A 12,946-nucleotide genomic window follows, 5' to 3' on the forward strand; every position below is an offset into this window, starting at 1 on the left:
AGTACGTGAATTAGTTCACAACTTTATGAATATTATTCGTGAAACTAAAGGCTGACTCGTGATAGATTTTGGAACAATATTCATAGCCCGATTATACGACGTGAACTGATTAATGATTTATTACATCTTTATCATGATCTAGTTTTCGTAATTGTGAAATAGTTCCTAAAATAAGTAAGGATATTTTCTCGTGAACTAATTTGTGATTCGTAATATATTAGTCACGATTCAATATCTGTGCTCGTGGAAAAGTTCACAATATCAAAAACATATTATTCATGTTCTCATCAACTGGTTCATGATTCCTAGTATAATAGTCACGACTGACCATGCGTGCTCGTGAAGTAGTTCAAAAATTCATGATATATTTATCATAGATTCGTGAGCTCGTTCATGATTTCTAGTACATAACTCACGATCTATCCTGCGTACTTATGATATTTAGAAGATATCCCTAATCATTGCCAATTCCATGTATCTCTACACATGGTCCTGAAATTTTCACGTGAACTATTTCACAAAATTTGAAATATTGTTAATGGAATCAGTTTTGTTCCATGCTTTCTGATACAGTTATGTCCAGCTGCTAGGTGTGATCAGTAGGGATAAAAAAATATTAGGACCTCAAACATCGCTATTCACCTGATAAGGTTCAGCGTGATGATTAGACAGAAAACGGAATCTTCACTGAGCACCAAAAATGCATTACAGAGTCACACATCGTGTTCGTGATATAGTTCACAAAACAGGATACGGTAGAACCACAGTCCATATGATCCAGATACTAAGAGTAAACAATCTGGTACTAACCAAATGGTAACATATCACGATAAGGGGGAGAATAATATACCAATATCATAATAAATCTGCTGCTCATGAACATTAATCACATTACTCCACGTCTCAGTGGGACGAGTCCAGACTTAAGTCCATATATGAAGTTTATGCGATATCTTCACTAGTATTTTTCTCGTATCAAAAGAGCCGTCAGAGACATTTTTGCGAGATTTTATGTGATTTGAACGTAAAATTAGCTTTTGAGAGCTTTTAGAAGGGCATAAGTGTTTTTTTTGCATTATTTGACCATAGGAACTACATACGGTTATTTTCGTTTTTCGAAGAAACGGTTGATTTTATGCATTGCATTACTTCACCAAAATTAACCGTGTGATAAAATTACATCGTAAAATCGTCAAAAATAAGTCAGTAGTTGGTTTAGTTAGTGTTTAGACAACTGTTTGGCATGAATTTTTATTGAATTCGAACTTCTAATGCGATAACAACAACGCCGCCCGTGATTGCCCGTAATCACACTATACTCATTCGAAAGTTTTTAATGTTCTCTTTAAAATGAGTCTATGCTAGTTTTGCCCTCGGCATGATACCTGTACCTGATACTGTCTCATTTCAAACGTACAAACGTGGCCTACGCGGTAACACAAACCTGGTCACAAATACGAACGCCCGCGATCTCGCCAATATTCAAACACCCCGATTGATTAGGTGAACGTTGGAACTCAAGAAACTAAGCTCGCGCAATCATGAATCGGTCACGCCCGGAAGTCTCCACCCTTGATCCTAGCAGCCCAAATTCATGCCTTTAGTTGGACCAATAGAAATAAAAACTAGACAAGACGTCCACGCGATCATTGAAGAATACGCAAACATGCGAATGGCCACAAACGCTCGAGTCCTTCGCGATCATCCACGCACGACCACACCCACGATCTCGTAAAAAGTATAACACCCCGGTGACTAAGATGGTTTAGCACTTATAAATTAACAATCCCGATCTCGATAGTGAACCTCCAAATGCCCGTGTTCGCGCGATCATGAATCGGTTTCGTCCGGAATCCCCTATTCTCGGCCCTAGTAGCATAAGTCCAATGCCTTCAGGAGGACCAATCAAAAATATAATGCTCATATCCACTAAGCTACGTAAAAATCGAATGTATACACACAAAGTCACATACACGCGACAAACAAATATAAAAACGCTTGAGCCCTTCGCGACCATCCACGCAACCTATACTCGCGCTCTTCCAGACATTATAACATCCCGGTGATAATATGAACGTCTTAGCACTTGTAATCACTCAAACGCAGTCTCAAGCGTGAACCTACAGTCCCCCGCACTCGCGCATTCATGAATCGTTCACGTCCGGAAGTCTCGATCCTCGATTCCAGAAGTCTAGGTCCATGTCTTCAATTGAAGTAATTAAAAGGAAAGCTCTCATATACACTGGACAACACGGTCCATGGCGACATGACAGGGAAATCTAGTGATATGGAATAATTCACTCCCTGTCAGAATGTGATCCGTGCACCGAAAACTAAATATCAGAATGACGGTCCGTGTGGCACATACACACGAGCACACGCGACAAAGACGTCAACAAACGATACTTCAGCTCTTCGCGATCATCTACACATACCTACATTTGCGATCGCAACACTCCGGCAAAAACGTGAACGTTTTAGTACTTACGAAGTTACAAATGCGGTCTCAAACGCGGACCCGTAAACGCGCGCGATCATGAATCGGTCACGTCCGGAAATCTTTATCCTCCATTCTAGTAACTTAGGTCTATACATTCAGTTATACCAATCGAAAAATATAGCTCATATCCACAAGGTAACACGTTCCTTGGCGACATGACTGAGAACTCTAGTGATATGTAAGAACCCACTTTTTTTCTAGAATCTGAACCACACACGAAAAATTAAGTATCAGATTCACGGTCCGCGCGCGATCATTCTAGAATACACGCGAATATGCGAAAGCAAACGGCATTTATATAGAATTTATGCACGTGCACATACACGTTAGCACACGCGACATACAAAGGCACACGCGATCGAACACGTTAACGTACAAATGCTCGAGCTCTTCGCGATGATACACGCGATCGCGAGTCCCTACGCCCGCACATACCTGAACTGTACAATGAATATCACATTCAGAATCACGGCCCGCTACAATTGGCCTAAAGCAGTGTTTTAGTGGGCGACATTGCCTGTCTTGTCTGCAAATTGTAGTATGTGATTCTGACGGGGAGCCCTTCTGAGAACCTAGCTCTACAGCTCCAGTAGGACAACTCTCGAAAAAATGCGTCTATGCTAGTTTTACGATAAGCGGTCAAAATTTAAAAAATGAGTGACATTATTTGACACATACGCACATACATAGACACACACATACACACATACAGACTTTTTCCGATCTCGACGAACTGAATCGAATGGGATATGACACTCGGCCCTCCGGGCCGGGATTAGGTTAATGTTTTTCAGAGTGATCGCATAACCTTTCTATATGAGAAAGGCAAAAAAGTGCCAATATCCAAAAAAGTGAATCGTCGTCAAATTTTTTTTCGAGTTTGCATCAAATCTCGACGTTTCATGCTCCTTGAAGACATTTAGCATCAAAAATAAAAATTCTATTCTTAATCTTTCCTATAGTTTATATGAGAATTTTCTGTGTGGCCGCACTCTTAAACCCGTAATTCCGGAACCAGAAATCCGATCGATCCAAAATTCAATAGCAGCCGATGGGAAGGTTGCACCTTTCGTTTGAGACTAAGTTTGGGCAAATCGGTCAAGCCATCTCTGAGAAAAATGAGTGACATTATTTGACACATACGCACATACATACACACACACATACAGACTTTTCCCGATCTCGACGAACTGAGTCGAATGGGATATGACACTCAGCCCTCCGGGCCGGGATTAGGTTGCCGTTTTTCAGAGTGATTGCATAACCTTTCTACATGAGAACGGCAAAAAAAACTGTGAATGGAGACGCATGATAATTACTGATATTGACTTTGAATAATCACTTTATAGCTAGAATAATGACACGAATACATGCACAACTTTCAAATAGCATTGAGAGCATGATCTCCAATGGTTTTACTAGTGATCAAGAGTAAGGAACCGAGTGGGAAGTATGATTTTTTAGATGGTAAAGGTATTAAGAATGTTTAAAAATCAGTAAATATTTTCAACCATCTGAAATAGGTCATAAAATGTTTCTGGAACTATATCTCGCTAAGTTACGCAATAACTGTCAATTTAAGTGAACACAGTTGAGTTCTAATCATTGGTGGGATTATTTTGATCCGAATTTGCATAGCACTGATATAACTTATCGGTATGCGATATTATCCAAATAAAATAAGACCATTTTTAAATGAACCATATTAGCGAAAAAATTAAAGGGTTGTGTACAGGACACGACCACAAAGACACTAAAAAGGTAGCTTTTTTCAAGAGCGTGCAAATGAATTTTATCTATCACACATATCGACTCACGTTCTTGCTCACTCTCCTGTTTTCATATGTTACAATTTGCTATACACCCTCCCCATTAAAACATAATTTATTGAAGGTCATTTGACGGTAATCCATTATTACATTTAATCAAGTATCTCACTAGGTGATTGGCATTATTTGGCTGGTCCATCTAGTAAAAATAGGCTGGTCTGTCCAGAATATATATTCAAAAGAAAAGTTCCAAATTGAGAACTGTGATGAGGAAGCCCACGCCCGCCAACGGAAATATACAGATTCTCCATGAAATATGAAATTTCATTTTCCATTTAAATAATGTACTAATGAACTTAAGTAAAAAATCTTAAAGTTAAGTATTTCTTGATCGATTAGTGGTTGAACAAATGAAATTATTTGATAAATTACATTGTTATACAACGTTCGCACTACCGGTTAAAAGGGTTTTATGCTATCTTGGTGACATTTTTCTTGTTGCTAATTATTAAAACGTGTTATAACTCTGTAGTGTAAAGATTGTATTATTAAACCAATTCTGCAGCGTTTTATGTTATATAGGTGTTTATGTGGTAATAGGACTGCCATAATTATATCTTCAGTACAGCGGTTTGTTTCATAATTTAAAACAGATTTATTTTAAAATTTAAATTGGTATACCTAACCGTTCTATTTGTTGTACACTTTGAAACGCGATTAGAACTGTGTTTTAAATACATAGGGCAGGACAGATACTCTGACTGCATAAACTGGGAAAACAATTTTAAGTCCAGTAACGCTTAAGGCATGGCTTGAATTTTAATCGAAAAGGAACATCCGCTTAAACTGCTGCTGGGACGGTAAGTTCTGTTTTAAAATTTTCCGTTTTGTACAGTACGAAACAAAAGTGTTTGAAACTAAAAAACAAAAAGTTCTGCTGGGAATGTGATTGTTTCCGATGCAATTACAGGTTTTTTTTTACGCGGGGGATACAGGCCGCGTAAATGAAATACTACGCTGCTGAACAGTGCAATAACTACAGAAGCACGTTGTCAGATGCCTTACTGATAAAAAACATATAACCGAAATATGAAACATATGAAAGCCAATAGGCTCTTTACCCTACGCAGCTACAAAGCGCCGTAAACATGGATTAACAAGTTATAACGCACACGCATGCATAAAAATAAATTTTTTTTTTTTCAACGCAACACTCTCAAGCAGCACACATAAGTCGCATCCTGCCGTATTGAATTAAATCCAAACCACCCCACCCACCCACTTTGCAAATCATTCTGTGACACCGTGCTCGTACCCGAAAAATCCGCACACGGCCACCGCTGCCGAAAATGCATAGCGTCTACCACTTATGGCGATTTCGCTAGAACCTAAAACTGAGTCAGGTTCTAACCCCAACCGCTGTCAGTTCATACATTTTGACAGCAGTTGGGGTTAGGAACTGACTCAGTTTCGCCTCAAACAAAAACCACATTAGTGTAGCGTCCAGACACTGCAGTCATGATCTTACCCGTTCGACATAAGAACAAAAACTGATTCGAACGTGTAGGCGTCACCTCTATTTATAAACTAACCGTATATAGGGTGAAGTGCCTATTTTCACCATACTAAGGAGGGCGCCTCACTGATTCATTAATTACTCGGCCTACAAACAATGGAATACGCACAAATTGGCATCAACAGCTTTGCTTCGCTGTTAAGTACCAAGATAATAACATACATGCGCTGAAAACAGTGAAATTCTCGTGTTTGAGCGAAACGAAAACACGAATCGAGTGCCCCTATTGTTGCGCTACCATTTGACTCAATGCGTTAAACAAAGATGGCAGACACTGCTCTAACCAACGGCTTTAAATGGGTAGCGTGATAATAGAAACATAGCGATAATGGGCTCATCACCCTAGTTTAGTCACTTAGGTGCGAGTGTGTGCAAATGCCAACGTTGCCGAAAATCGATAGCGCTTATTGCATCGCCCGGAGACGATGTTGCTCGTATGGGATATTAGCAACAACTGATTTAAACGGACATGCGTCGCTTCTATTTATGACTTTTCGTGATCGATTGAGCGACTAAGGTGCCCTCTAATGACGGCTGTGTCTGAGAAATCTGCCTCACGAATGGTAATTTTCTCGTTTTTCGTGAACTTTTTAATTTTACCAATTTCCAAAAGTCTACTTTTATTGGGGAGATATTAAATTATTACCAATATTTAAGTTAGGGGTTTCTGAATCGGTTGGTGTATGAATGATTAAAATCCATCTAGTAATATCGGAGTTATAAGCGTGCAAACCTTACATAGTTTCGTTACATGGGAGATAGTTTAGATTTTAGAATGACACCTAGCCCCAGATAGTGGAGTAAGACATTTTTAATGTCAAATAATTAATGGCTTATTTACACTGTAAATAGTACCCGCGTGCAGCCCCGCCAACTTACCCCAACAGCATATTTTTTTAAAAACTATTTAAAAAACAATTTTTGTTCGTGAATAGATGTAGATAATATTTATACGGATACTGAAAGTCCTTTTCACGCACTATCGAAAATCACCCCAAATAACACAAAGTCTTTAAAATTTAAAAAAAAATCCACCAAACAAATCATTTTGCAGCAAAAACACATTGGATAATGGGTTTCACATAACTTGAGGTACACAAGAAGAGGCATCGCTGTATGTCTAATAGAAACAGAGAAAAAGGGATTCCGCGCACTTACCCCAACCGCCAACTAGCCCCGGGCTCCCCTAATGACAGCTTCGAGAGATTCGACATCTATCAGATTTAAAATATGTTACAACAAGCAAGAATTACACCAAGGATGCTGCGACTCAAAGTTTAAACTCGCTTTTCTCGTAATCAATATATTGTCACTTAATCCGGTCTGACTTAATACCGACCAACTGATATACGAAATTTATTTGCTGAATTAATTAATATAGAAACTTTGTCTCTTCGGCAAAGTTGTAGATAATATTAGTACAAAAAATTGCTGTAGACATATATGTTATTAACCCTTTCATGCTCAACTTTTTTCTATTGCATGCAGGGTTTCAAAACTATTTTTCCATGAAAAACGTGGGGTCAAGAAACACGAAAAGCCTTTTTACATAAAGATATGTGCTTCTCTCGCAGTGCTAAAAGCAGCTGAATTTTTATCTTCCAATGCTCAATACAATTCTCCTAGAATATTTACAATAGTCCAATTGCGTGGAAAATGTATCCAAAGACAGTCTAAATTGATAAGTTTTATCAATTTTTAATAATATTGCAACATAACGAAGATATATGAAAAATTCATTTTCCGTCGTCAACGAAAACTGTTCCTGGCAGCACTGCTCCATCGGAATCCAATCAGACTAATTGCAATAACTTCAGTTCTAGAGCTGGTCCTTGAAACTATTAATACTCAAATGAAAGGCAATAGTCACATTCATTAGACTTACTTGTTTTTGTGAGCAAATTTTGCCTTAATCAAAAGTTATAGCTGTTTCAAAACGTTGTTGTCCACAAACAACATGGGCATGAATGGGTTAACGAAACATTGGCAATAATTCGTTTGAATTTCTATTTAATGGGCCTTTTTCCGCTTTTCCATTAAATTGGTTTAACCTTTGAGATTTTTTGCACTGATATTGTCCTATACTAATTTGAGCGATTCTCATAGTCCTAGCAGTGAGATGAGACATTTCTTACACATATTACTGTTGGATCATTCATTAATTTGCAGAACTCTTTTATTAGTTTGCAGTTTCTGGTCTTGCACGAATAAAACCTCAAATAAACAGAATATAGAAAATCAATAAAACGAACCAAATAAAAAAATAAAGCAAAAAATGCAAAACAGAATGTTTTCAAATTCATAAAATGAGTACAATGATTTGTATAAACAAAATTAATAAAATACATTAATCAAACTGGATTAGCTCAATAGATGAAAAATTAGTCAATATTTAGAAATAGTTATAAAATTATTTGAATAAATTAAATTGACTCAAACTAACAAATTGAATTGAATGAATGAAAAGAATAAAACTAATAAAAGAGTAAATGAATTGAACAAAATGAATAAATAAAACAAACGAATCAAATAAACGAAACGAATAGGATTGATTAAATGAATGAAAAGAAGAAGAAAATGAATTGATTAAAATCAAAAATAGGGCGATGTTAAAAATTATAAATTTATTGAAAAAAAAAAAATAAATTGTGTCAAATAAATAATTGGAATGAAATGAATAAATCTGAAAAATAGTCAAATGATTAAAATGAAGAAACTAAAAACTGGGAAAAAACAAAGAGAATTGAAGGAAAACAATGAATAAAATAACACTACGCTATATTTTATAATTGGGGTTAAATATAGCATAGTGCTTTTCGCATAGGCCTGCTAAGCCAAAACAAGTCGTCTACCAACTCATTGTTCAACGTTTCGGAGGGATACATCTTTCATCTTGAGGGTGTGGACATTTAAAAATAGTTATAGTTTTCTCATAATACAAACATTTTGCAAATTTTTTCAGGATTATAAAATAATTTACTTACCAAGCAGGATGTAATTACAAGCTTTTTTCATACACTAAAATGCAAAAATCTATTTGCAAAGTAACGTCAGAAAAAATGGTATTGTCTTCTCAAACCTCCACAATTACATCACACATGATTGGACATTAATAAATGTTTCAGGTTATCAGAAGATTTTATCACACAACTTAGAAATGGATTGAGAAACAGCAAGAAATATGCATAGTGCTTTTCGCATAGGCCTGCTAAGCCAAAACAAGTTTCGGCTTCACTGTGTCTCATCGGCATAAACAGAACTTCTGCTCGGACGGGATATTACGTTTGATCAGTCGTTCGATTGAAACACAAAGTGTGTTTAGTTTTTAGGGATTTACGTCAAGCCGACGCTAATATATTCCGACCAAAAGTTAGTGCCGGTTTCTGATGAGGCGAAGCCGTAACAAATAAAATAAGTCAAATGAATGATATGAATAAAATGTACAAAAAATAAACTGATCAGAGTGAATCCAAAGAATGACATGAATAAAATAGATTAAATGAACCCAAATGAACAAAATGAATAAAAAGAATGCAGAATGAAATAAATAATTAAATAGCAAAAATCATATACTTGAAACTAGACAAATATTAAAAATGAAAAAAATAAACCAGACGAATAAAATCCATGAAATGAAGAAACTGAAAAAATTTACTATTTAAAATGAAATTAAAAACCATTTTTGAATAAAGTAAATGAATAAACCGGATTGTACGAATTTGAGAACTATTGTATCGGAAAGTTATAAATTGTTTTTGATAATCCCATCATCTGAAAAATGGCCAATGAATATGCAATCAACTTTCTAAAGTTTTCATTCTTTTTTGTTTTAACCTTTTTGTTTTCGTTGTTCTTTTCTTAGCGGCGTCGTTTACGATTATCTGGTATTTCTACTTTATTGATGGACCTTAATTAGTTATCAGGAACCTGGAACGTTCAATTTGTTTTGGAATTCAAAGTTGTCATTTTGGTTACATATTCCAAAAAAAAAAAAAGATTTTTCTGCAGAATACGTAAATATGCGCAATTGGAAATAGTAAAGTAAGACAAGGTCACATATGCTTTCAAACCCCTTAAACAGAGAGCGACAGAGAAAGTATGCGATTCGTGAATCAGACAGGTAGAATTTTCAAAATTTTCATTTGCATTGATATAAATATTGTGAAGTTTCTTGGCTATGTTGATAGAACAAAAGCCGTGCATTCAGTAGATAATAATGTACTCTCTTTCCAGTCATTCTTATAGCGTGTATATTGTTTCGTTCGGAATTCTCGTTCAGGGAATATGGATAAATGAGTCCTATTCAAACCAATACTACGAAATTGAAATGGTTCAAATTTTCAGGATAAGTATTTAATTTGTTGGAAACGCAAGCGCCATTGAAAATGTCACTTGATATAAAACTGCTCTAGATGGACAGGCATGCTTGACATTACAATTCTTAATTTTCTGCGAATAAATACGTTTCTTCGTGTTCATTTCTTGTTACACAGTAATGTGTATGACAAAAATGTAGATCAAACGTTTCAGTACACAGTACATCCAACGCCTCTCTACTAATTATGACTGCCATTGAAACATCAATTGAATTTTACTTAGTATAGAGCAAAAATGGACAACGATAAGTTAGGAGAAACATTGTACTTGTATCTCCCATCGAGAATGGGGTCTTTAGGAGACTTATTTTCCCGGATCTAATTCGTGGATATTTTTCAATAATATCATCACAAAAAAAATCTTACTTTTCACATGACCTATTTGAGCATATTATTCATTTAAAATTCAATTCACATACGAAAAGTTTAAATAACTCATGTGGAATGTCTCTTATAAAAATTTTCATCTTCAAACATCCATATTACCCAGTTAAATTAAATATTTTTCTAGAGAGCCATGAATTTCCTTAATTGTAGTGTATATGAAAACTCTGAATAGAACTGAATTAAATTGGAGTTGATGTAGTTTTCGAATTTTGGTCGCCTACCAACTCGTAGTTCGACGTTTTGGAGTGATACACCTTTCATCTTGAGGGTGTGAACATTTGAAAATAGTTATAGTTTTCTCATAATACAAACATTTTGAAAATTTTCTCAGGACTATAAAATAATTTACTTACCAAGCAGGATGTAATTATAAGCTTTTTTCATACGCTAAAATGCAAAAATCTATTTACAGAGTAACGTCAGAAAAAAATGGTATTGTCTTCTCAAACCTCCACTATTACATCGTACACATGATTAGACATTAATAAATGTTTCAGGTTATCAGAAGATCTTTTCACACAACTTAGAAATGGATTGAGAAACAGCAAGAAATATGTGATTCGTGACAGTTAGGAACACGAAGGAAGGGAGAGAGTGTGAGTGAGAGTGTGAAAGGGAGAGAAATGGAAAATGATGTTTAGTGCCGTGACCCTATTATGCGATATATTGATTCCTTACATCCTTATTATAAATAATGTAGGTAGTATTTTTTTTCGCCATGACCAGCATAAATAACCTAAATCTTGCAAAAGAGCTAAATTTTCGCTAGGGTTTTGGGATTCAAAAATACAGTTGCTTTCGGTGATGCCGCGAGTATAATTATATGAGAAATATTTTATCTTACTACTAGGTGAATTACTTGATGATCTATGTATTAATATTGCATCAACATTTACTTCAAGATTGAATGCAACACCTAATCCAAGGGATAAATACATGAACTCTAGAAAAAAATCACTATGAGCACATTATTTTGTCTTTGAAATGAACTTACATAATAATTTTTGAGAAATAGTTCATTTATTATAGAGGTAATTCACAATTTTTTTTTCAATATCGAATTGAATCACGTAGATGTGTTTTCATACCGTGATATTCAAAATCGGTTTAGTTTTGCCTCTAAAACATCAGTAAAGCAATACTCTGTATGAAAAGATCTCCTTTTTAATTAATGAAAATTAGTAAGGGGGGAATAAAAATACAAAATGTTTAATATCTCCGCCGATCGTGAACGGATTTTGACAATCTATAGCTTGTTAGAAAGGTATTTTCATAAGCTTTTTACTTCTATCTAGTTTTGGCGCGATGCGATCGCTTTGCTTAAAAGTTATTTGCTTACAATCAGTCTTGTTTTGACAAAATCACCCATATATCAGAAAGTAAACAACATATCGAAAAACCAAAATAATTGTGTCAAATGGTAACGTTAGGTCTTTCATTTGAAACATAGTTTCGGTTAGATCGGTTCAGCTATTGCTGAGATAATTACATGACATTTTGTACATACATGCATACACACACACACATACAGACACTGTCTCAATTTGTCGAGCTGAATCGATCGGTATATGAGACTCGGCCCTCCGGGCCTCGGAAGAAGTTTTCAAAGTTTGAGCGAATCCTATACACTTCTTTTGTAAGAAATGTAAAAAGCTTTTGTTTGACGACAAGTTTGTATATTGCACCGATAGTTGCATTGCTCGGTTGAAGCCAAAGACCGACTCTTTTATTTTATCTAACTTGAAATTGCCAAAGCAGGAACAACAAAGTCAATCTTTGCGCCTGTTCTAGCCAATTCGCCTATTTATCCTATTCATTGCAAATTATACCGGAATGTCCAGGCACCCAAACGAGGTTGATAGTATTGTATATTTTAAGTTCTTCTATTTGAATTCGACATCTTATGTTGGACCGTGATTTGTCCGAGCTAAGAGTACCTTCATTGCAGCCTAACTAACGGAGCAGAAGTGGGATTACTCAAAATAAATTGTCGAAAAATCCCCGATAAACTCCGACGACATGGGTAAATTTGATTTGGCCCAGATACTTCTGGTGGGAACAGGAATTCACTCGAGGGCAACGCGGTGGCTGTTTTTATTTGTTGGAAAGGAAACCCGGTGGGCCTCCGGCGTCATCAGCTAACAGATACATATAAAATTATACTGAAACACCTTCCGGCTTTTCGTGGGGTAGAATTATGTGGAATTATCATTCAAAGCTTCATTTGCCTACCACATCAATCTTGTACGACCATAACTTTTGTGGTCCATAATTTCTATAACAACTGCGCAAAAACTCAGATCGACGCGGAATCATAGAATAAATTATATTTCGACAC

The 12,946-nt window shown here is 35.8% G+C and overlaps 1 protein-coding gene across 1 annotated transcript in view; it reads left to right on the forward strand.

Annotated features, from left to right (window-relative positions):
• The window catches only part of LOC131678784 (protein sax-3-like), a 459,615-nt gene that overhangs the window by 230,344 nt on the left and 216,325 nt on the right, over nt 1-12,946 (forward strand). The gene's annotated exons all lie outside the window — the stretch shown is intronic.

The sequence above is a fragment of the Topomyia yanbarensis genome, chromosome 2 (genome assembly GCF_030247195.1).
Source record: "Topomyia yanbarensis strain Yona2022 chromosome 2, ASM3024719v1, whole genome shotgun sequence".
Classification (NCBI taxonomy): Eukaryota; Metazoa; Arthropoda; class Insecta; order Diptera; family Culicidae; genus Topomyia; species Topomyia yanbarensis.